The following is a 22,669-nucleotide window of genomic DNA, read 5'->3' on the forward strand; positions in this document are numbered from 1 at the left end:
GGGATTACAGGCATGCACCACCATGCCCAGCTAATTTTTGTATTTTTAGTAGAGATGGGGGTTTCACCATTTTGCCCAGGATGGTCCTGATGTCTTGACCTCATGATCTGCCCGCCTAGGAATCTCAAAGTAGTGGGATTACAGACATTAGCCACTGTGTCTGGCCGGAATATACTGATGTTTTAACAGCTTTGTTAAAAGAATAATTGACATAAACTGCATAGTTACAGCATACAATTTGATAACTTTTGAGATCCACGTATCTCCATGAAACCATCAGTACAAATAATTTAGGGAATATAACAATCATGCCCCAAGGTTTTTCTTTGCCGCTTTGTAATTCCTATTTCTCTCCCTTTTCCTCACATTCCTAGTCTATCATGAACCTGCTTTCTGTTATTATTGGTTTGTTTGCATTTTCTAGAATTGTATGCAAATGGATTTTTGTGGTCTAGTTTCTTCAAAGGAAACTTCAGTGTCACTTTGAAATCCAGTTATATTATTGCATGTTTCAGTACTTCATTCTTTTTTATGATTTAATATGATTGCATTGTGTGGCTATATCACAAATTTTAAAATCCATCCACCTGTTGATGGCTATATTAGCTATCTGTTGCAATATAAAAGTTTATCTAAAAACTTAGTGGCATAAAACAACATGCATTTATTACCTGACAGTTTCTGTGCCAGGAATTTGGGAGTGGCTTAGTTGGGTGACTGCTCAGGGTTTTTCATAAGATTGCTGTCAAGATGTTGGATGCCTTGAAGCCATTTGAAGGCTTCACTGCAGTATTCAATTCAAAGATACTTCTATGGCTATTGGCCAGAGGCCTCAACCTCTAGTCTTCTGACCAAGGATCCTCTTTGCAGGAATGCTTGAGTGTTCTTTCTTTGTTTTGTTTTGATTCTTTTTGAGATGGTGTCTCACTATGCTGCCCAGGCTGGAGTGTGGTGGTGCAGTCTTGGCTCACTTCCACCTCCGCCTCCCAGGTTCAAGCGATTCTCCTGGCTCAGCCTCCCGAGTAGCTGGGAGTACAGGCACCTGCCACCACATGCTAATTTTTGTATTTTTAGTAAAGATGGGGTTTCATCATGTTGGATAGGCTGGTCTCGAACTCCTGACCTCAAGTGATCTGCCTGCCTAGGCCCCCAGAATGCTGAGATTACAGATGTGAGCCACCATGCCTGGCGAAGTGTTCTTATTACATAGAATCTGGTTACTACTAAAACAAGTGATCTAACAGCAGCGTGGGCAAAGAGGAAGCTGCAATGCTTTTTTTTTTTTTTTTTTTTTGAGACAGTTTCTCTGTATTGCCCAGGCTGGAGTGCGATGGCGTGATCTCAGCTCACAGCAACCTCCGTCTTCCGGGTTCAAGTGATTCTTGTGCCTCAGCCTCTCGAGTAACTGGGATTACAGATGTACGCCACCACACCCAGCTGATTTTTGTAATTTTAGTGGAGATGGGGTTTCACCATGTTGGTGAGGCTTGTCTAATTCCTGGCCTCAAGCAATCTGCCCGCTCTGGTCTCTCAAAGTATTGGGATTACAGGCTTGAGCTACTGCTCCCAGCTGGAAGCCTCAATGCCTACTATGACCTGGTCTTGGAAGTCACACATTGTCACTTTCCTCATATTATTTGCTAGAAATAAGTCACTATAACCAGCCCACACTCAAAGAGTAAAGAATTAGGGGCTGCTTTTGAAGGGAGCAGTATCAAATAATTTGTTGTAATATTTTAAAGCTATTGCAATGGACTTGAGGGTTGTTTTTAGATTTTGGCTGTTACAAATAAAGTGCTTATAAAATATATGTAAAAATATTTGTAGACATATAGTTTTATTTCTTTGTATGAATTGCTAGGAGTAAAGCAGCTAGTTTGTAAGATAGCATTATGTTTAAATTTTTACTCCTTTTACACTGAAGACTTAAGATATTATCTGTAATACCTATTTGTTCTTGGATTTCTTCTGATTTAGTACATTTTAAATTTTATTCTACTTAAGTTTTGTCACCTCATTTCTGAGTTTCTAATCTGAATGTTTTACCTTTTTTTGAAATTGGTAGTTTACCATTTTATCTGTTTTGTGTGTCTTTGATGTACTTTTTTTTTTTTTTTGTATGTTAGGATGTTATTCTACTTAGTTTTTCCCTAATAATGATTTTATGGGATTTAGATTTGATACCTTTCTGTTGCTTATTTTTGTGTCACAGTCTTCTTAAATGTTAGAAGGAGGCAGGATTTAGGATACTTTTTTTTTTTAAGAATGTAGGCTCTCACTGTGTTGCCCGGGTTGAAGTGCAGTGGTGCGATCATAGCTCACTGGTGCGATCATAGCTCACTGGTGCGATCATAGCTCACTGCAGCCTCAAACTCCTGGGCTCAGGCGATCCTCCTGATTCAGCCTCCTGAGTAGCTGGAACCACATTTGTGTGCCATCATGCCCAGCTCACTAAAAAGTTTTCTTTAAGAGATGGGGTCTTGCTATGTTGCCTGGGCTGGTCTTGAACTCCTGGGCTCATGAAATCCTCCTGCCTTGGCCACTAATAGTGTTGGGATTGTAAATGTGAGCCATGGCACCCAGTGAAGCTTAGCTTTTGTACCTTGTGTTGTTTTCATATGGCTTATAAAAATAGGGCCACTTGTGTATTTGTCTTACAGATTCTTCCCGAGTTTGCTCCATCTGGACTTTTTCTGTGTCTCTGCCACCCTGTGCTGCTGAGTGGATTCCACTCTCAACACTTTCAATGAGGGGCCCAGAAGGGATTCCACAGTGACCAGTTTCGGGTGGCCCAGGCTGCTCCCATGTCTTCACATCTTCTTACAGTGGCGCCCCTGCTCTCACCTAGATTCAGGCGCTGTTGTCAGTTCTGTCATACACTCTTCTCAGATCTGTCGTCTGCTCTTCTTCCTAGGGAGCACTGATACCTAGGTTCTCAGGGCCTCCTTGGCTCTCTTACTTTCCTTGGAGTCTTTCCTCTCAGATACTGATCCATGCCAGACCTTGGAGAGTTGGTGGTTTGTCTTTACCCACTTATGTCTTGGAGTTTGCTGATTAATTTTGTTCTCTGTTTTTGACTTTGCTGTCTAGTTGCTCTTTATGTGGAGATTTAGAGGCATTCAAAAACTATGCCTTTTCTGTTGCCACTCCTAGGTTTTCAAATTGTAAACTGTAAACTTAATGTCTATTTAATGAAGTTGATTTTGTTTGTTTTGTTTTTTCTTTTAATAATCATCTCCACAGAGAAAAAGGAGTTGGGATATAGAATGCCCATCCTTTCCAGGAGAAAGACCACTGCAGTTCCGAAAAGCAGGACTCAGGACACCTGGGGGAGCTGCCTCCCTCTCTGGAGCATGGCTTAGGTGTGGAGAAGGATTTCAGGACACTTCTGGGACTCTGGTAAAGTATCTGTAGAATTATTTTCCCTGAATGCCAAAGAAGAAATCCTATCTGAGTGTTCAAAACATTGTAATTACATTTCATTGAAATCCCTTTCTTATTCTTTTAGGTCACTGTAATTGGTGTACTCCTTTTACTTCCCTTTCATTCCTTGAATAATTGTGGCAAGTTAATATTCACATTTTTTTTTAACAGAGTCTCACTTTGTTGCTGAGACTGGAGTACAGTGGCATAATCATAGCTCACTCCAACCTCGAACTCCTGGGCTCAGGTTATCTTGCCTCAGCCTCTTGAATAGCTGAGACTACAGTTATACACTACCATGCCTAGCTAATTTTTTCTTTTTTTGAGATGGAGTCTCACTTTGTTGCCCAGGCTACAGTGCAGTGGCACTATCTTGCCTCACTGCAACCTCCGCCTCCCGAGTTCAAGCAGTTCTCCTGCCTCAGCGTCTTGAGTAGCTGGGATTACAGGTACATGCCACCACCCCCGGCTGATTTTTGTATTTTCAGTAGAGACCAGGTTTCACCATGTTGGCCAGGCTGGTTTGGAACTCCTGACCTCAGGTAATACACCCACCTTGGCCTCCCAGAGTGTTGAGATTACAGGCGTGAGCCACTGTGCCCGTCTGCCTGGCTAATTTTTCAAAAACTTTCTGTAGAGACAGGGTCTTGTGTTGCCTAGGCTGGTCTCTAAATCCTGGCTGCAAGAGATTCTCCCACATCCACCTCCCAGAGTGCTGGGATTATGGGTGTGAGCCACCGTGCCTAGCTATACTCACTTTTTAATTCATGCAGAACCTTTCTGCTTCTTTGTTTGTAAATGAAGGATATTTACTAAGAATGTTCTCAGAAGATGAAACCATTGAGTATACCACTCTTCACAAGAAATGTATTCATGAAGTGTTTATAGTGGCATATTCTGGAGATATTGTAGGTTTGCTTCAGGACCAAGGCAATAAAGTGATCACATGAATTCTTTGGTTTCCCAGTGCATATAAAAGTTATATTTATATTATACTGTAGTCTATTAAGTGTGCAATAACATTATGTCTAAAAAAGCAATGTACTTACCTTAGTTTAGAAATATTTTATTGCTAAAAAAAATGCTAATAATCATAGGAGGCTTCACCAAAGTATAATCTTTTTGCTAGGGGAGAGTCTTGCCTTGATGCTGATGGCTGTTGACTGATGAGGTTGTTGGTGGTTGAAGGTTAGGGTGGCTGTGGCAGTTTCTTAAAATAAGGCAAAAGTGAAGTTTGTCACATATATTTACTATTCCTTTCATGAAAGATTTCTGAGTAGCATGTAATGCTCATAACATTTGACCCATAATAGCACTTCTTTCAAAATTAGACTCAATCCTCCCAAAGCCTGCCACTGCTTTATCAATGAAATTTATAGGATATTCTGAATTCTTTATTATCACTTCAACAGTGTTCACAGCATTTTCACCAGGAGCAGATTTTATTTCCAGGAACCACTTTCCTTGTTCATCCATAAGAATTAACTCTTCATCTGGGTAGATGTGTCCAGATCACTAAAACTCTGTATTAGCAATAATGCTGTTTTACTTACTTATCATTTGTATGTTCACAGGAATAGGACTTTTAATTTCCTTCAAGAACTTTCCTTTGCATTCTCAACTGGCTTAATGGTTTGGTTCAAGAGGTCTAGCTTTTAGCCTATCTTGGTTTTTGTCATGGTTTCCTATAGCTTACTTATTTCCAGTTTTGTTGTTTTGTTTTGTTTTGTTTTTGTTTTTGAGATGGAGTCTGGCTCTGTTGCCTAGGCTGGCGTGCTCTAGTGCACTCTTGGCTCACTGCAAACTCTGCCTCCTGGGTTCAAACAATTCTCCTGTCTCAGCCTCCGGAGTAGCTAGGATTACAGGCACCTGCCACTAGGCCCAGCTAATTTTTGTATTTTTAGTAGAGACCAGGTTTCACCATGTTGGTCAGGCCTCGGCCTCCCAAAGTGCTGGGATCATAGGTGTGAAGCACTGTGCGCAGCCATTTTAAACTTGATTTAATGTGTGAGACATTTACCTGTTCTTCACTTGAGCACTTAGATGCCATTGTAAGGTTATTAATTGGCTTAATTTTAATATCGTTGTGTTGCAGGGAATAGGAGGCCTAAGGAGAAGGTGAGAGATGGAGGAGCAGTTGGTTGGTGGAGCAGTCAGAACACACACAACATTTATTAATTTTGCTGTCTTATATTGGTTTTGACTGTGGAACCTCAAATCAGTTACAGTAGTAATACCAGAGATCACTGATCTCAGACTATCATAACAGATTTAATAATGATGAAGTTTGAAATGTTGGAAGAATTATCCAAATATGACACAGAAGCACGAGTTTATAGGTGAGCACATGTGGTCAGAAAAATGGCGCCCATAGAATTGGGCACAGGATTGCCAGAAATTTTCAGTTTGTAAAAATATGCTATATCTGCAAAGCACAGTAAAGTGAAGCACACAAAAATGACGTATGCCTGTATATTCAGAATCTTTTGGCAATGAGATATTCTGGATAATTTTTGTGAATGTGGTAAATTATAGAGGAATGATGTTATAAACTCAAGATAATTTGGGTCTGAGTAGTAATGAGTACCTCATAGGTGGTCAGAGTCATATGTATGAGCAGATAGTAACCCTGAATGTTAGTGTGAAACATTTTGGTCAGGCAGATCTCTTTAGATTCTGGAAAACAACAAATTCATAAATATATGAGGAGTATATGCACTGGGAATACTGAAATTAGTGAATGGGTAAAGGAAATCGGAGAAGAAAATGTTAAGGAGAGTGTAGTTTAAGATTTTGATGTTTTATAAAATATTGGTTCTTCTTAGCATTTGTCACATAAATTTCATCATTATTATTTTGCCTGTAGTCATTAACAGCTGAAGAGAAGACGACTACAGTAAAGCACCTTGAATTATCACCTAGACCCAAGCAAGGTAATACTATTTTGTTGATTTCTTGACAGAGAAGATATAAGATTATATTCTTCTGTGATTATTTTTAAAATTTGCTTTCTAAAAAAGTTATGTGGTTTGGGTAGACTGTATTCATAGTTCAAAACCATCAAGACAATGTAAAAAGGTATTTTTGAGAACTCTTTCATCGCTGTCACCATCTACTGCATTTCTCCTGCCCACCTACAGATTATTAACATTTTTTGTGTGTCCTTCCTGAGTTCATTTTTATCACAGAGCCCAGTAGGTTAGCTCATGCTCATAGCTCCAGGGTTTCTTTTTTTTTTTTTATTTTAATCTGATTTGGGAAAGAAATGTGAACTATAGCATAAGAACTAGACTGCTTCAGGCTATGAAATCCTTTCTTGATGAATTAGGAAACTTTCAAGCTATAAGAAGTAGAAAATTCTGTTCAAACACTTCAGTGTTTGGACAAATGAGGTTGCATTTGTGTCCTGCAGCAGGACATCCAGAGGGCTAGACTCTTTCTGAATTCTGTAGCCTGAGTGTGGAATTGGTTCTCATGGTCAGGAGGTAGTGGCTGAATTCTTTAAGCTGAATTCTTGGAAGAGTGTAGGTGCTGAGGATTTTCGCCAAATCCGCTCTGCCTTTCCTTTGGGAAGGAATGTCCTTCCCAGTATCTCTACCTTTGGCTAGAAGCTATTACACAGGGTCACCTCCATTAAAGATGCTTGAGTGAAATTAAGGATTTGTAGATTGGTATGTTGCTGCTAAAGAAAACTGGGGTTATTAGTAATGAAGAAGGGGTGGATATCAGGTAGGCTGCTGGTTCTGCTGCCACAGTGAGCCAGCCCTGCTGTGAGTGTGTAGGAAGAGTGAGGACTTGTGACTTACTGGATCCTGCTCTGTCCCGGCTCTATAATCTTTGAAAACTAAGCTAAACATTTTCTGTCTCAGTTTTGTATCTGGAGAATTGACATAATCATTGGGTTATTATGAATATTAAGTGAGCTAAGAAAAGTAGATAAAATGCTTAGTTAAAAGGTACTTGATTGAGGACAGCAGTTGCTTTATGTCTGATGGCAGAAAGAGCTGTGTGAAAGCCTCTTCAGAGTTCTGCAGAGTGAACCAACTTTCTGCGACATTCTAAACCATATTATTATTTCAGTGACATGGAAGGGGGTTCTTTTCTATGCAAACGAAAAACAAAATTTGCCAAAATATTTCCTTAAAATTCATAAAATAGTTTATTATGGAATAAATTGGTACACATCTTTTAAATACTACTTTTAAATACTATAATCTTTTGATGGAACTGCAGAAGCTGTTGGCAGAGACAAGACTCTGACCTTATGCACACATTACAAAAGTATGTTCCCCACTCTGCTTCCCAGCTGTCTTAAAAATACAACCGCCTCACCCAAAATATAGTGTAGAATTTTTATCTTGGAATATTTGTTAATAGGATTTCTTAAACTAATACTTTAGAAGCTACTGTTAAAAATGAACCAGTTCTAGGAAATTCCTCAAGTCCCTTTTTCTATCAATCTCTACTACAAATAGCAAGCCTTTATTAAGTTATTGACTACTTTTTTGCTTAACAAGCCGCATATATTATAAAGTAACTATACATTCATACAAGCTCTTTTAACCTTTCAGAATATATTGATCATTCTGTAGAGTAGAAGATACATCAGAGTATTGGTCAAATAAGTACTGGTATGGGAAAATCATCCAAAATATCATTTTGTTATTAAAGACAAGATAACAACTTATTTAGTATTTCTTTCTCAAATTGAATTTACTATACATATTTTAAATCTCCAGAAAAGATTCAAACCATATCTGTTTAAAGACAAATATTTTCCTCCCATATATTATAAAGGTTTAGAAACCAAATTAGCTTGATCTTTGAATATTACAGCATTTGGCACTATGAGAAAAGGAAAAAGTTAAAATTAGCTGGCTAATAAATAATTACTAACTTTATTATTATTTCTGGACCTGCCTTTTTTCCCACTGGACCACTGGCTTCTTAAGGGCAGACCCCATCTGTTGCTCATCTTTATATCCCAGCTGAACTAGTTCCCAAAGGTTGGATCACAGCCTTTGGAAGTACCACAAACTGTGGGTGGCTTAATCAGCAGAAACTCTCACAGTTCTGTAGGCCAGAACTCCGAAATGAAGCTGTTGACAGGGTTGGTTCCTTCTGAGGGCTGTAGGGGAAGAATCTGTTCTAGACCTCTCCTTGGCTTGTAGATTACTGCCTTCTCCTTCTGTCTCTTTGCCAGGTCTCTTCACATTGTCTTCTCAGTGCAAGTCTGTCTTTGTGTCCAGATTTCCCCTTATAAGGATACCAGTCATCTTGGATTAGGGCCCACCCTAATGATCTCACTTGAATTTGATTACCTCTGTGAAGACCTCATTTCCAAATAAAGTAGCATTCTGAGGTACAGGAGGTTAGGACTTCAACATATGAATTTTGAGGGGGACACCGTTCAGCTCATAACACCAGGTGCTAGGACAGTGCCTGGCACACAGTGGGTACACCGAAATGTTCAGTCTGGCTAATATCCATCCTACAGTTCCATTGAAATGAGCCTTAATCTCAAGGATACTCTCTTTTCAGCAAGTAAAATGAGTTACTAGTCAATTCCTGGTAGTGGTTTAAATTATCTAGTTGTTCATTCAGGTGCCTATAATTCATGGGTTTATAAATCTAGAGTCCTGTTCTCTGAGGTTTTGAATGACATAACTAATGATTATCCTGTCTTTTAAATTAGATGGTACAAAAGCACCAGTTACATATACATTCCCTTAGATACTCACACCAAACTAATGGTGAAAGCAATTGCAGGTCTGGCTGACTTGGGAGCTTTGCATAATGGTTAAGAACACGGACTCAGAAGCTAAGCTGCCTAAGTGAATCTCTCAGGCACCACAGCTGCTGGCGAAAAAGAGGCATTACATTTGGGAAGTCATTTCCAATGAACGACTCATAACCTAGAAACTGTATGAATAAAGCTGGTAAATTCACCTAAATACAAAGGGAAAAGCAGCATGGCCAAAATGACACACATAAGTCTGGTAGGGTGGCACACGTCTGTAGTCCCAGCTACTTGGGGAGGCTGTGGTGGGAAGATCACTGGAGCCCAGGAGTTTGAGGCTGCAGTGTGCTGTGATCATGCCTGTGTATAGCTGCTGCAGTGCATCCTGGGCAACATAGCAAGACCACATCTCTTACAAAAAATTGCACATGTATACACAAAATTTAAAATTCAGAAAAACCAGGGAAAACATTTGTGGCTCATGTCACAGACCAAGGCTGATATTTCTAATAAAGAACTATCAGAAGTTAATCTAGGGGAAAAAAGATAACTATTGTAAAAATAATGATTATGAAGGGTCTGTTTTCAGGAAACATAAATGATTTTCAAACATATGAAAAGATACCCAGCCTCAAGGGCACTGAGAGATCATTTTTTTCTGATCAGTTCATCCAAAATCTTAGCATATGTCTGTTTGTTCTTTTATGTTCTTTTGAAGTCTTTTAAAAATGTGTACTTTGGTTTTACATATCTTCTAAGTTTCTTATAGGTATTTTTTTTTTGCTACTGCTTTAAATTTGATTTCTGTATTGCAGCTTGTACCTTGCTGCCTTTATTGGACTTTCTTATGAATGGTAGTAGATTTTCAGTTGATTTCTTAACTTTTCCATGAATTCATTTTATAATTTGAAAATAGTGATAATTTTCTTTTTGACTTATTTTTCAGATGCATAACAATGATAGAGATTGATAATGTCTCTTGCAAGCAAGTACTCAGCTTGGTTTTATTAGCTATTTAGATAGATGTAGATTCTTAAGGATATTCTGAATAGTTTATTTTTCCTTTTATAACATGAATGATAGATAGGCCACTTCAGTAATTCTAGATGTTTGTGGCACAAAGTAAGTGTTCAGTAAATGTTGACTATTTTATGTTTTTGTGCCTTTGTAAGTACTGTTTTTTCAGACATCATCTTGTTAGTGAATCCTCTTTTCCTGATCAGTGCAAAGTAGAACATTCAGTTTTTTTTGTGCCACCATTATTCTATGACATACACCTGGTATAGTGTTAAGTTTTTTTCGTGATTAGTATTTCCTTCCAGATCACACATATTCCTTGTGAGAAGGAGTTTCCTTTTCTTTTTTAGAGACAGGATCTTACTCTGTTACTCAGGCTGGAATGCAGTGGCACAATCATAGCTCACTGCAACTTCAAACTTTTTCACTTAAATTTGTCCTCTTGTTTCAGACTCCCAACTAGCTGGGACTACAGGGATGCACCACCATGCCCAGCTAATTTTTAAATTTCTTATAGACAAGCGGTCTCACTGTGTTGCCTAGACTGGAGTTTTCTTTGTTTCTTCATGGCTTACTGTATCAGAGGGCTTCTGTAAATATATATCTAATGAAGCCTAAGTTTATTTTCTGTAAAACATGAATTTTATAAATATCTAATCTCTTAATTTCATAGTGTTTTGAAATGTGTTTTGAAATATGTCAAATACCATACCACATAGGATATGATATATATATGTGTGTACATACATCTTAGCATTATGTCTACAATTATGAATGTGAACAGAACAATTGATTTTTATTAGTTATATATTCTTCTTCTGATCAGTATCAGAAATATTTGCTGTTGACTTTTGATTATGCCAAGATGAAATAGCTCCATTCTGTCTAGGTTTTCCACCTATCAGAATGGCTACAATAAAAAATAGTAACAACACCAAATACTGGTAAGGTTGTGGAGAAACTGGATCACCAGTACATTGCAGGTATACAGAAAATGGTACAGCCACTCTGGAAAACACTCTGGCCGTTTCTTAAAGACTAAACATGCAATTACCATATAACTCAACAACTGCACCCGTAGGCATTTGTCCCAGAGAATGGAAATTAAATTCACATAAAATCCTGTACACAGATGTTCATAAGCAGCTTTGCTCATAATAGGCCCAAACTAGAAACAACACAGATGTCCTTCAGTAAGTGAATGATGAAACAAACTATGGTGCATAGTACCATGTATACTATTCAGTAATAAAAAGAAGATACGTGTTGATATACACAACTGAGATGACTATCTAGGAAATTATGCTGAGTGAAAAAAGCCAATCCTAAAAGGTTACATAGTGATTTCATTTATGTAACATTTTTTTTTTCTTTGAGACTGAGTTTCACTCTTGTTGCCCAGGCTGGAGTTCAGTGGCTTGATCTTGGCTTACTGTAACCTCTACCTCCTGGGTACAAGCGATTCTCTTGCTCCAGCCTCCCGAGTAGCTGGGATTACAGATGCTGCAACCGTGCCCAGCTAATTTTTTGTATTTTTAGTTGAGACAGGGTTTCACCATGTTGGCCAGGCTGGTCTCGATCATCTAACATTCTTAAAATGAAAAAAATTACAGAAATGCAAAACTGAGTAGTGGTTGACAGAGCCAGGAGATGATGTGGCAATTAAAAGGTAATACAGGGCATCCTGTGGTGATAGAATTGATCTGTAGCTTTTGACCGGATCAATGTCAGTATCCTGGTTGTGTTATACTACAGTTTTGCAAGATGTTACCATTGGAGGGACTGGGTGAAGGGACACAAGGATTTTCTCTGTTATTTCTTACATATAGTTGTATGTAAATCTACTATTATCTTAAAATAAAAAGTTTAATTAAATACAAGGTTTGCTGTCAAGTGTTCTATGCACCCTGCTCCCAGAGCTCTTAACACGGCAAAGGAAGCACACAGAGGCATTCCTGTTATTCATAAGTTTGACTGTGTTTTGCATTTGAAAAGATTTTTTTGTTTCAGCAAATATCCAAGGAAGTTATACTTTTATAAATGTTATTTCAAGTCTTACTTTTCCAGTTTTCTTTTGTGCTCCAGTCATTTTCCTTTTTTTATATAACTTAACCAGTTCTACTTCTTTTTCTTCTTGGAACTTAGCTTCAACTCAGAGAATGTTAGTGAGATTGTACATAGCACTTTAGGCAGGAAGATTTGATGTAGACATTCCTTTTCCTATCACAGAGTTTTGTGTATTTGTGACTTTGGCAAAATTACATGCATAAGATTGTATTCTGATAAATAGCCATATAAGGGGATCATGTTTATGTGCTTTCTTTTTCTTCAACAGAAACCAGCACATCTAAGAGCACCAATGAGCTTACAGACATTACATGGAGTTCCAGTGGAAGTGATTTGTCAGATGAAGATAAGACACCTTCTAAACTACAGAGAGATAATGGACATGGCTCTAGAATAAACAGATTTTGTAAGAGGAGCATTTTGTGTTCAGAAGATGGGGCCAGTGAAGATAAATTGATAATTTTGTTAGAAATCCAGTTTCTGTTAAATATTGGATTTAATATTGGGAGAAACTTACATTCCTTTCTAGTATTTATCATTAACATTCCACCTATCAGAATGGCTACAATAAAATATAGTGACAATACCAAATGCTGATGAAGTTATGGAGAGATAGGATCACCAATACATTGCAGGTACACAGTAAAATGGTACAGCCACTCTGGAAAACAGTCTGGTGGTTTCTTAGACTAACTATGCAGTTACCATGTAACCCAGTAAGTGTACCCTTAGACATTTGTCCCAGAGAATGAAAATTAAATTCCTTTCTAATAGGATTTTACTGAGTCCCACCCTCTGTGCTAAACACTTCAGAAACATTTTCTTGTTTGATATTTCTCACGGTAACTGTAAGAGATAGGTATTATTTTTATAGTTAACAGCTTAAGCTTGGACTTACAAGAATGGATTGGGATTCCATTTTAGGTCTCTTTTGCTCCATAGCCAGTTCCTTCAACTTCTACACAGTGCTACACCCATACTGCCTTCTTGCCACCCTGTTATTGTTGGGTAAATACTGTGACAACCACTGTGTGATAGAGGTGTAACACACTGACAAATTTCTATTTAGATGGTGTTTTATATTGTGTCATGTGTTAGATAATTTAAAGCAAAGTTTCTCATCCTTGACACTCTTGACATTTTGGGTCAGTTGATTCTTTGCTCTGGGGAGAAGCACCTTCCTATGCCTTGTAGGATATTCTGTGTCCCTGGCCCCTACCTTCTGGGTCATGGTAGCATCCCAGCCATAGGGATGATAAACAAAGATGTCTCCAGATGTTGTCAAGGGTATCCTGAAGTACAAAAATCACCCCTAGTTGATAACCACAGATGTAGAATTATGGGAATCATGTCTTTTTAGAAATTTTACAATATACAAATCATCTAGAGTATTTAAAGATCTTAATGTTTTCAAAATAAGCTTGCGACTTTTAACTCTGACAGTTCATGATAGGTTTGTACAGACAGCTTCTTGGGAGGGTAGTTAAATTCTTTTGACCACTTTGTATCTCATTGTAGTAATTCAATACCCTTGACATTTTAGTAGTTACCAGGTGGAGTGGTGTTTTAAGATTATGTATAAGCTGATAGCACCAGACACATTAAATGAAATTTATTGTTACGTAACCCTTGGTTTGTCTTCATACATTTCAGAATACAATTTCAGTAGTACAACTTTGTGCTTTTTATGGGTAAATACTATGGTTTGCAAATTATATCCCAATAAAGCTGGTATTTTTTTTTTTAAAAGTTTATCTTCTTCTATGAATAGGGACATTCAGTACTTTCTAAAACTCTTAACAGTGGAAAGATGCTTTGGGCTAATTACTTAAGAATGAGTTTATAGTACTTTAAAATTGTTGACTTATCTTAAAAAGTTGAGCACTAAGTGACAAGTAGGTGATCCCTTGGGGTTTGTGTAATTCTGTATACAGCTTCTGGTTTATCTTTCTCTTCCCCCAACTCCCCATCCTCTGCTCGTCTCCTTCCCGTCCCCACTTCTTCCTGCCTTTTCACATTTACTGGTTAACAGCTGTTAATATTTATCAAGTTTTTGTTTGACTCAGACATTTGACTGAGTGTCAGATATGCTTATTTCCTTTGATGTCTGCTGTATCTTGTGTGCTAAGTAGTATCCTCATTTTAGAGAAGAAATATGGGACTTACAAGTCACTTGCCCAGAGTCACACAGTTAATAAGTGTGCCAGCTGGTAACCAGAACCAGGTTTGTCTAACCTGGATGCCGTGTGCCTCAGCACTATTGTGGTGGTCACCAAAGCTGGCGTCATATCAGAATTACCTTGTGAGCTTTAAAAACAATATTCCTAATGCTGAATACAAGCTCAATATATAAAAATCCATTTTAATTTCATATGAGTAACAAATTATAGGACAGTTTTAAAAAATGTTATTTACATTAATGTAACAAATATAAAATGTTAGATCTAAAATACAAAATGTGTAAGATATTTAGAATTATGTAAAAGATTAACAGAAATTAAAATGGAAATTTAAAAAAAGTAAAACAATATTCCTAGTCCTTTTTGCAGTCCTGCTGGATTAGTCTCTGGACCTTAAGGCCTGGAATTGGGCTTGAGAAGGAAGAATCCTGACTTAAAATTTCAAAATATTTTTCTCTTAAAAATACTTTCCCTTCCTTTTTTTTTTTGGAGATGGAGTCTCACTGTGTCACCCAGTCACTCAGGCTGAAGTGCAATGGCGCATTCTCTGCTCACTGCAGCTTCTGCCTCTTGGATTCAAGTGATTCTCCTGCCTCAGCCTCCTGAGTAGCTCGTGTTACAGGTGTGCACCACCACACCTGGCTAATTTTTGTATTTTTAGTAGAGACAGAGTTTCACCATGTTGGCCAGGCTGGTCTCAAACTCCTAACCTCAAGTAATCTGCCTACTTTGGCCTCCCAAAGTGCTGGAATTACAGATGTAAGCTGCTGTGCCTGGCCTCCCTTCCATATGGTTTTTACCAATTATCTAAAAGTTTATAAGGGCCGGGCGCGGTGGCTCACGCCTGTTATCCCAGCACATTGCGAGGCCGAGGTGGGTGGATCACGAGGTCAAGAGATCGAGACCCTCCCTGGTCAACATGGTGAAACCCCGTCTCTACTAAAAATACAAAAAATTAGCTGGGCACAGTGGCGCGTGCCTGTAATCTCAGCTACTCAGGAGGCGGAGGTTGTGGTGAGCCAAGATCGTGCCATTGCACTCCAGCCTGGGCAACAAGAGTGAAACTCCGTCTCAAAAAAAAAAAAAAAGTTTATATAACTTTGGGAAAATCTTTTAACTTATTGGACGGAGACCCAATTTCCTTATCTGTAAAATGCAAATTTAAGTGTAATAGTAGTATTCCTGCTTTATAAAAGTTTTGTGACTATAAAAGTTTGGTGATGAAAGTCCCAGATATTTCATAGCATGTATCACATTGCAATATGTATTAATCTGTGGAGTACACCAGGCTAGGAATAGTGCTGTTTTCTCTCTTGTATTTGTTTATTTTGTATTGTGAGTATCTTGAATGGTGTGATGGGCTCTTTTTAGGCACTTGCTTTGTCTAATGAATGAATGAGTGCTTCACAGATTTGTGATGCTGGCAGCAGCTCTGAGGGCACTTGTGTTTTTCCCTTGTCTCTCCCTGGCTTCCTGTTGGGAAGGTTCAGCAATCTGGAGAATCTCTAATATGCTCTCCTCCCTGGCTTCCATGACTAAATATGATGTTAGTGTGGCAAGTAGTTGCCATTATGCATCTGCTTCTCTCAATAGTGGTCTGACCTTCGGTCTGTTATGATCATTATAGTGGCTGTTTTTTTAAGAGAAGAGGTCTTGCTCTGTAATGCAGGCTGGGGGAGGGGTGCAGTGGATCATAGCTCACTGCAGCTCAAACTCCTGGGCTCAAGTGATCCTCCTGCCTCAGCCTCCTGAATGACTGAGACTACAGGCACATGCCACCATTCCCAACTTATAGTGGACTTTTACTGCATCTTCTGGAACAACAATACTTTTTTTTTTTTTTTTTTGAGACAGAGTCTTGCTTTGTCTCCAGGCTAGAGTGCAGTGGCATGATCATGGCTCACTGCAGCTTCCTCCTCCTGGGTTCAAGCAGTTCTCCTGCCTCAGCCTCCCATGTAGCTGGGACTATAAGCGTGCACCACCACGCCCAGCTAATTTTTGTATTTTTAGTAGAGACAGGGTATCACCATGTTGGCCAGGATGGTCTTGATATCTTGACCTCGTGATCTGCCTGCCTCGGCCTCCCAAAGTGCTGGGGTTACAGACATGAGCCACTGAAAAGTATTAATACTTATTTTTGTTTGTTTATTTCATTCCATACTTTTTAGCTTATTTTTTTCTTTTTAAGTTTTAAATTCCCTTCAGGTATTACAGCTAGCATTTAAAAAAATATGTTACCAGCTGGCAGCCTATAATATCAGCACTTTGGGAGGCTGAGGCAGGTGGATCACAAGGTCAGGAGTTCAAAACCAGCCTGACCAACATGGTGAAACTCTGTCTCTACTAAAAATACAAAAATTAGTCAGGCATATTGGTGCCTGCCTGTAATCCCAGCTAGCTACTCAGGAGGCTGAGTCAGGAGAAAAGGTTGAATCAGAAAAGGCTGAGTCAGGAGGTAAGGTTGCAGTGAGCCAAGATTGTGCCATTGCACTCCAGCCTGGGTGACAAAGTGAGACGCTGTCTCAAAAAATATATATAAGCTCACTTCATTAGAAGTGAGATTGTTGCTATCACACCTCCAAATAGGACCAAGATATCTAATTAGCTTTCTGAGTTGCTGAAGTAATTCCTAGGGAATACTTGTGCTTTGTATCATAGGGAAGGTTTGTGTTATCCTACCTCAGAGACTAATTTATCTTTAATTACTACTTTATTTGTTTAAGCATAGCAGATTAGAATCAGTACATTTGGTTACTTAGTTTATAAAAATAATTTGAGTTTGATAAAATTTTGTAAATGCAGCACTTAGATAATGTTTATGAAGTAAACTAAAGGCGGAAGGACTACTACTATTACACTTAAATTTGCATTTTACTTTCGTTGTTTCCTTACTGATAGTAGAAATCCATCGAAAAAAATCATTAGGTGAAAATATGCTTGAAAACATATTTTCTAATAGAAGACTGGTTAAATAAACTATGGTTCAACTATGTAATATGGAATACTATTTGTAGAAAAGAATGAGGATACATCCTGCTTATTCGTATAGTAAGTTTTCTTAATTATGTTTAGTGAAAGAGTTTAGCTGTGTAAGAAAGGAGGAAAAAATAAAATACATAGTTTATTTGCTTAAACATGCTGGGGAAACTATACAAGGATACAGAAACACCTACTAAAAATAGTTAAAATTGGGGTTGGAATAAGATTTGGAAGAATCAGTGATTTGAGATAAGAGTAGAAATGTACTTTTCACTGTTTAAATTTGTTTTTCTTGAGACAGAGTCTCACTCTGTTGCCCAGGCTGGAGTTCAGTGGTATGATCTCAGGTCACTGCAACCTCCACCTCCCAGGTTCAAGTGATTCTGGTGCCTCAGCCACCTGAGTGGCTAGGACTATAGGTGTGTGCCACCATGCCCAGCTAATTTTTTGTATTTTGTATTTTTAATAGAGACAGCATTTTACCTTGTTGGCCAAGTTGGTCTTGAACTCCTGAGCTTTGGCATTCCACCCACCTCAGTCTCCTCCCAAAGCACTAGGATTACAGGCATGAGCCACTGTGCCCGGTCCTAAATATGTTTTTTAAAATTATTGAGTGACATGGATATGTTAACTACTAAGAATAAAAGATTTAAAAGTGAAAGGCTGTGGAGATATATAATTAAGTTTAAAAATTGTATTTTTTAGATGAATTACAGTTTTTTGACTGGGAGATCGACAGTGACAGGGCAGATGCTAGTGACTGTAATGAATTTGAAGATGGCGAGGGTGCTGTGGAAATCTCGGACTGTGCTTCTTGTGCGAGTAGTCGGTCTTTGACAAGTGATGAGAAGCTATCTGAGCTTCCCAAGGTAAGAATGAATTCTTTCAAAACTTTTATTCTGTTTATAACGTTTGCTAATCATAGTCGTCTTGAGTTGTTGTTTTTTTTTTCCATCCTTCCTCAAGAACACCCACTTTTGACTTGGGATTCTTTTGTTCTTTACCTGCTTATCTCTAAATAACATGCTTGTGCTGTACTTCCCAACATGGATAAATATAGAGCTTTCTTCTCATTCACTTCCCTCCCTCACTGTACACTGAACCTTTTTTAATCCTACCATTCTCCTAGTACAGATATATAGCTTGATTAGATTATATTCAGCATTTATACAATTGTGAATAAATAACATTGATAACCAAGGGAAATGCTAATTATCATTATTATCCTTTGCAGCCATTTGCTTTCCCTAGACTTAATAATTATTTTGGTTTTTGTTCATCTGGTTTTATTTATTGATGGAAAAAATACTTTTTCACCATTGCCTAGCTCTCTTTGTTAAGATTTTCAGACAGCAGGCATTCTGTGAGTTTCATTGTTTTGGAGAACTCTTTCCTACAAAGTCCTGGGGGCTCCAGTTTGAACTCAGCATCCTCTCTGCTTTTGTGTACATTGTCACTCACACTTTGCTGTCATTCTGGGAATTTATTAACTTCTCTCCTGGATGGAGCTCTGTTATCCGGGACTTCACACTTTCTTCTTTCTTGGTTTTCACCCTATTTTGATTGAACACATCTTCCAGTAACTTCCTGAGGAATGATTTGGCATGTCTGAAGATGCTTTTGTCATATTTTGATATGTGATTAAAATTTTGTATTGAACTTTTAGGTTGGAAATAATTTTCCTTCAAAGTTTTGAAGGCATTGCTTCTTCATCATAGCTTGAGTTGCTGTCAGTAAGCTTGAAGCTATTCTCATTTCTTGATCTTTTAAGATTTTTTCTTTACTACTGTTTTTAAGCAGTTCGATTGTGATATGCCTTGGTATGATTTTTCCATTGGTGTTTGTCAAGCTTTTTCAATCTGTGGTGTTTTGGGGGTTCCCCAAGACCACCTTCAGGTTCAGCAGTTGACTAGGATGATACACAGGACTTGGCATATAGTCATACTTATGGCTATCATTAATTACACTGAAAGGATACAAATCTATTTTTATTTATTTATTTAGAGACAGGGTCTTGCTATGTCCCCAGGCTCAAGCGCAGTGGTGTAATCATAGCTCACTGCAGCCTTGATCTCCTTAGCTCAAGTGATCCTCTCACCTCAGCCTCCAGAGTAGCTGGTACTGCAAGCATGTGCCACCACGCTCAGCTAATTTTTTGTAGAAATGGGATTTTGCCATCTTGCCCAGGCTGGCCTCGAACCCTTGTGTTCAAGGGATCCATCCACCTTGGTCTCCCAAAGTGCTGGAATTGCATGTGTCAGCCACCATGCCTGGCCAAAAGGATACAAATTTAAATCAGCAGTCTTCCATGAGTCCTTTCCCAGTGGAGTCACACCGGATGTGCTTAACTCTTCCCAGCAAAATGTTTTGACAATATGTGTAAAGTGTTATGTACCAGGGAGCTCATTAGAGACTCAGTGCCCAGGGTTTTTATTGGGAACTGGTAACATAGGCACTGTCTCCCTAGAATCTACCCAAATTCCAGACTTCAGAAAGAAAATAGGTATTCAGTATAAACCATATTGTTTATACAGTTTAGGCACATTGTGCCACCCTTCTTATCATTTATGGATTGATGAAGATTCTCCTGAAATCTGTTTTCAGAAGCTAGGCAAGGACCAGTTTTGCAAGCAGGGTTTTCTAAGGAAAGCCACTTCAGGCCAACTATGTTAACTCTTTTCTGCATAGATGTGAGTTTGTAGTTTTCATCACATTTGGTAAATGTTTGGCTTTTATTTCTTAAGAAATTTTTTTTTTTCTGACTCCCCTTTTCTTTTTCTCCTGTGACTCCAATTACATGTATATTAATTAAGCTGCTTGATGATGTGTTCTGTCTCATTTTTTCAGTCATTTTTTTTACCTTTCATTTCATTTTGGGTGGTTTCTGTTGCTAAATCTTCAACTTTAATAACTTTTTTAAAAAAATTCAGTATATTCTGCGGCTAATACTCTCGAGTGTGTTAGTCATCTCTGATGTTGTATTTTTCATTTTTAGAAGTTTGATATCAGTCTTTTTATAATGTCCATGTTTTTCCTTAACATGTCATACTTTCGTCTGTATTTTGAACATATAGAGTATATGTATAATAGCTGTTTTTAATGGCTCTTTTATTAAATCTATCTGTGTCATGTTTCTTCTCCTTATGGGTTGTATTTTTCTGCTTTTTTGCATGCCTATAAATTTTAAAAATTATAAAATACAATGCACTATTATTTATTATAGTCATCATTCTGCATATTAGATTACTAAAGCATATTCCTTCTGTCAAAATGAAATTTTGTATCCTTTAATCAGCAACTTCCCTTTCCCCATCTACCTTTCTTTTACAGCCTCTGTTAACCAATATTCTACCCCAATTCTATGAGTTCTGCCGTTTTAGATACCACATGTAAGTTAGATCATGCTGTATTTGTCTTTGTGTGCCTGGCTTATCTGAGTTAACATAATGTCCTCCAGGTTCATTCATGTCAAAAATGATAGAATTTCCTTCTTTATTAAGACTGGATAGTATTCCATTGTGTATATGGACTACATTTTCTTTATCCATTCATCTAGACACCTAGATTGTTTTCAAATCTTAGCTATTGTGAATAGCACTGCAGTGAACACAGGAGTCCAGATATTTTTTTAACATACTGATTTCAATCCTTTGGCCCAGAAGTGGGATTGCTAGATTATATGGTAGTTCTATTTTTAGTTTTTTGAGAGACATTCATACTGTTCTCCATAATAGCTGTGTTCATTTACATTCCCACCAACAGCATACAGGGTTTCCCTTTTTGCTATACTCTCACCAACACTTGTCATCTTTCATCTTTTTGATAATAGCCTTTCCAACAGGTGTGAGATGATATCTCATTGTGACTTTAATATGCATTTCCCTGATGAGTAGTGATGATGAGCATTTTAATATGTATCTGTTGGCCATGTATACATCTTCTTTTGAGCAATGTCTATTTAGGTCCCCTGCCCATTTTTAAATTGGGTTCTTTGTTTTCTTGCTATTGAGTTGTTTGAGTTCTTTATATATTTTAGATATTAGCCCCTTATCAGATGTATGGTTTGCAAATATTTTCTCTCAACCTGTGGGTCATCTCTTGATCTATTGTTTCCTTTGCTTTGTATAGTCTTTTTAGTTAGATACAATCTCATTTGTTTTTTGCTTTTGTTGTCAGTGCTTTTGGGGTAATATTTTAAGAAATCTTTGCCCAGACCAATGTTGTGGAGCCTTTTCTCTGTGTTTTAGCTTTACAGTTTCAGGTTTTATGTTTAAGTCTTTAATCCATTTTTAGTTGATTTTTGTGTATGATGTGAGATAAGGGTCTAATTTCATTCTTTTACATGTGGTTAACCTGTTTGCCAACACCATTTATTGAAGATTGTCCTCTTTCCATTGTAAGTTCTTGGCACCTTTGTAAATCATTTGGCCATAAATGGGTGGGTTTAGTTCTGGGCTCTCTATCCTGTGTGATTGGTTAGTTGGTGAGTTTTTATGCTATGCTGTTTTGGTTACAATAGTTCTGTAGTAGATTTTAAAATCAGATGGTGTGATGCCTCTAGGTTTGTTCTTTTTGCTTTGACTGTTTGTTTTTTTTCTGTGGTTCCATATGAGTTTTAGGATTGTTTGTTTTCTTCTTTGAAGAATGACATTGGAATTTTGGTAGGCATTGCATTGAATCTGTATATCACTTTGGGTAGTATGAATAGTTTAACAATGTTCTTCCATTCCGTGAATATGGGTATCTTTCCATTTGTTTGTATCATCTACTATTTCTTTCACCAGTGTTTGTATTTTCTAATATATAGATTATATAGTATATAAATTATATAGTATATAGATTGCCTCCATAAATTTACTTCTGAGGAGTTTTTTTCCCCATGCTACTGTAAATGAATTTGAGTTCTTAATTTTTTTTTCAGGTACTTCATTGTTAGCATAAAGAAGCACTGTTGATTTTGTATCCTGCAACTTTGCTGAATTTGTTTATCAGTCCAAGTGGTTTTTTTGGTGAAGTTTTCAGCATTTTCCATATGTGAGACCATGACATCAGCAAACAGATGATTTCTCTTCTTCCTTCTGATATGGATGCATTTATTTCTTCCTCTTGCCTGATCACTCTGGCCAGGACTTCTACCTATGTTAAATAGTAGTGGCAAGAGTAGGCGTTCTTATCTTGTTTCTGATTATAGAGGAAAAGCTTTTACCTTTTTACTATGGAGCATGGCAGCTGTGGGCTTATTACTTATGGCCTTTGTTTTATT

At 37.8% G+C, this 22,669-nt stretch overlaps 2 long non-coding RNA genes across 3 annotated transcripts in view; both read left to right on the forward strand.

Annotated features, from left to right (window-relative positions):
* Positions 1–3,241: 3,241 nt before the first annotated feature.
* On the forward strand, positions 3,242–14,772 carry LOC118148614 (uncharacterized). Its single transcript, XR_013527843.1, has 3 exons — positions 3,242–3,399; positions 6,290–6,356; positions 12,516–14,772. It is a non-coding gene; the product is annotated as an uncharacterized LOC118148614 (long non-coding RNA).
* A 3,362-nt stretch (positions 14,773–18,134) lies between these two features.
* Positions 18,135–22,669, forward strand: part of LOC118151049 (uncharacterized) — a 72,631-nt gene continuing 68,096 nt past the window's right edge. For both annotated transcript variants that reach the window (XR_013527845.1, XR_013527844.1), the window contains exon 1: positions 18,135–18,275. This is a non-coding gene — a long non-coding RNA (uncharacterized LOC118151049). The remainder of the gene's footprint in view (positions 18,276–22,669) is intronic.

Source organism: Callithrix jacchus, chromosome 16 (assembly GCF_049354715.1).
Source record: "Callithrix jacchus isolate 240 chromosome 16, calJac240_pri, whole genome shotgun sequence".
Lineage (NCBI taxonomy): Eukaryota > Metazoa > Chordata > Mammalia > Primates > Cebidae > Callithrix > Callithrix jacchus.